We start from the raw sequence: 3,778 nt of genomic DNA, 5'->3' as shown, positions 1-3,778 counted from the left end.
AACTGGTGGCCTCGTACGTTTCATGAATGACTGTTAATTCGTGTGTAAATTGATTTAAATGTTGGCATGTTGAAAGAGTAACAGCTGATGAGCTGTGAATGTTTACGCAGCGGCTGGGCTGCGCGCTTGGAGCTGCACCTTTCAAGCAAACGCTGCATGTATAAGCGTTGGGCTGGCAATGTTTTAAGAGCTGAAATTGTGTCATTAAGTCTTGTGAAAGCTGAATTGTACGTCTGTATGTGTAACATAAGCTGGCTTTGAGCTGTGGAAACGCTTTATTCTGTTTAAACTGTGTTGAATTCGCTGTTCTGGTCCGCTTCGGTTCTTTGGACCGGCTCGGTTCTGAAACGGGTTCGAACGAGTTGTTAAATAGCTAGAAAGACGTTTTGTCACGGAGCGCCGTTCTCTGTGCAGCTCAGGGGGTTTATTCGTTACAAATCTTAACAGAAAAAGTGCATTTTGATGGTTTAAAAGACGAAAAAGTGACGAACTATTTTACGCTAATCTAACTTGCTAGTTGGAGAATACGCTTCGTGATTGGTTGAATTCACTGTTGTGGAGCGCTTTCATTGGTTGAGAAGTTTGACTGACGTGCTACGTCATCTCCCCTCAAGCCTGCGCTGCGTTGCCATTGGTGATTTCAGTCACGTGACCCGGATATGAAATTCATTTTCATAGGGAAATAAAATCTGCTTTTTAAAGCTAAAAAGCTCCCCTAAAGTGATTGTTGACACACTGTTAAGTGCTTCGAAGCCTGCTCGCTGAAATTCTGCCACGTTAGAGTTTAAAAATTCGTCAAAAAACGATGTTTCTAAACAATGCTAGCGATGCTAATTTTAAGCTAACAAGCTAACGACCGGGGCCTTAACTACGCCTAAAATCACTAAATGAAGCTGAAATATTGTTCCAAAAACTCATGTTCAGGCTAAGAAGTCGTGTTTGTTGAAATTGTGCCACTTTTGTGTAAAAAATCCGTTCAGAAATGTTGATTTTGACCGAGTTTAGCCGAAGCTAACTTCAAGCTAAGCGGCTAACAACAGGATGTCAACCGAACGCCACAGGAAGTTATAGCTCCCCTAGTGGATAACACAAACAGTGTCTGAGTTAAGATTAGTAAGGTAAGGCTGACATCTTCTGGACAACCTTGAGAAGACAGGTTTCACTCGCTTTTTAGGTCTAAATAGTGAAATTAAACGTTTTAATTTTTCCAAAAGGCATTTTTCGAGTTAATAAACGTTCCTTAAAGCTGAAAATTACTGTTATCTTGCATTTTAAAAGTTATAAGGTATTTATGCAAACGAGCATTCACCAAAACAGTTTTATTTCACTGGTAATTCCTTAAAACTAAGGTACAAAAATAAACATTAACTTTTTAAAAATAGAAACAGTTACAGATTTTCACAAAGTTGGGAAAAGTTTACTCATTTGCTAAAAGGATAGTGCACGTTTAATTGAAAAATCACTAAATAAAAGTAAATACATCAGACAAAGAGACTTTGCTGATTTTATTTATTTTGAAAAACCTAAAACATTAAAATTCTCCTGTTTAAACTTTAAATAGAAGAAAAATGCCAAGCGACGAAGAAGAAGACACCTCTTTAAAACCAACAAATGATGACATCATTTGGGGGCCTTACATATTTTAACAACTCCACTTATTGGCAGGAGAAAGGAGTACAGTTTTTCTGAAGAAAGACTGATTATTCCTCATCATCAATTTCTTTTCTCTTTTCACCCACCTGGGTTGATGAGTAACTGTTTAAAATAGCAAATTTCTGGAACAGAACGGTTTAAAAAAACGCTTTAAACTGATATTGCTGTGAGACTAAAGAAAAATTTGCAGGTTTATGAAAAATTCAGTGTTTTAGAGTAAAAACACTAAAAAACAGCTTGGTAACTGATATCTGTTAAAAAATAAGCACAAAAAGTAACACTGCCAGGAGAGCATTTACTTAAATATTCATCAATTGGGGTAAAACCTGAGAAAGGTACCCACATTTGAATAAGTGACTTATAACAGTACTTCTGTGTAAACCCAAAGCTAAAATAAGTGTGAAAACTCATTGACTTGAATACAAATATTTACCTGTAAAATATCTAAAGCTTGCAACTGTTCAAACAGATAAATTGCTACACAGTGAAAACATGACAGGTGTGTTAGAAAAAGATTTTGACCCAAAAGGAGTGGCGGACTGCCTGGAGAATGCGTTCGCACTACTGGCACCGTCCCTACATCCATATATGACTCAGACAGAGCGCATGAACCCAAAAGAGTTATTGGACAATCTGAAGGGGGTTGCAGAAAGTGTGACCTCTACAGAAATCATAAAGTCAAGTTATGAAAAGCTGGCTAAAATTGCAATTTTGTTGAAAGAATCATTCTATACGGTTGTTGAGAAAGCTGATTACCTTGCATTAAGGTTATACAGCGAAAAAGAGGTGGTTCAGAGAATTGAAGAACACTTCCTTCAATTTAAAGGTGAACACGAAATCCTCACAAAAAAACATTCTGAACAGATGTTTCAATTACAGCAAAATGCAAATGCAGAAATGGATTCGCTGAATAGCAAAATAAATGTGCTTAACAAAAAGCTGGAAGAACTCAGAATGGATAAACACATATTGCAACAGCTAATGATGCGTTTAGAAAGTGATTATCACACATCACAGGAACGCTTAAAAACATGTGAAGAAAATCTAAGAGCAGCAACAAACAAGATTTCTGACGTGGGGCGAGTTTGTCTGGAACTCAGAGAAGACCGTGGACAGAGTCCAGGTCACCCACAAACACCTCAGAAAGACGTTGTTGCACTTCCTGCTCTTAATCCACCCTCACATAAAGTGGTAGGAACAGACCTGAACAGGCCTCCTCCACCAAACATGCAACAGAGTGCATGGCAACTTCCTCTTTCAATGGATGCTCTGTTAAAACTCTCAAAATATGTACAACGTTTCATCCCTGAACCGTTGGGCTCCGCTGGAACGAAAGCGTACCTCAGAGATCTGGATTTCAGATTGAGAGCTTATCCAAACGCTACGGTAGAAGATAAAATCAGTCTGATACGACTCACTTCGGACAGAGAGGTGTTTACCTTCATCGAGCGTCTGCCAGATGCAACGAGAAAGGATTACAAACTTCTGTGTGAAGCTCTGATCAAAGAGTACGACGCCTGCGCAGGACCTACTGGGTATCCAGCCGCAGACAAGGTCACGCAGGGCAAGAATGAACATCCAAAAGTTTATTACAAAAGAATCTTCCAAGCTTATTTTGGTAACAGAAATGAAACCGGAATGGAGGAAGAAGAAGGTTTTAAATTTGTTTTCAGCAAAAATCTCCATCCTGACATTCAAACGTCAGTGCAAATGATGGCAAATTACAGAGAAAAATCCATCAGTGAGATTAAACAGTGCGCTGTGAACGTGTTTGAGGCACGTTGTCATGCCAAGACGCCCATAGAAGTGTTTCCTGGTGTAAAGGTTAAACCCCACTCCCTAGAATTAGAAGGAAGGCGTGCATCGCCACCCCCTCCTAAAAAGGGAGAAAAAAGGCAGTATTTTCAGACTAACAAACCGCATTATGAAGGTGCACGCTGGGATAAAAAGGCTCCTCCTGCAGAGGACGAACGTGATTATCGTAAATGGGACCAGCGGAGGACGCAAAAAAATGGGAACCGAGAGGAACCCCAAAAAGACGTACCTAGCCGCCCCCCACCTCGGACGAAACGTCCAGAGGCGAAAAAATCACAAAAATCCCAGAAAAAAGGCCCTCCACCTCTGA

This window comes from Nematolebias whitei, chromosome 9, assembly GCF_014905685.2.
Source record: "Nematolebias whitei isolate Nwh7 chromosome 9, NemWhi1, whole genome shotgun sequence".
Classification (NCBI taxonomy): domain Eukaryota; kingdom Metazoa; phylum Chordata; class Actinopteri; order Cyprinodontiformes; family Rivulidae; genus Nematolebias; species Nematolebias whitei.
This window is presented reverse-complemented; position numbering follows the sequence as displayed.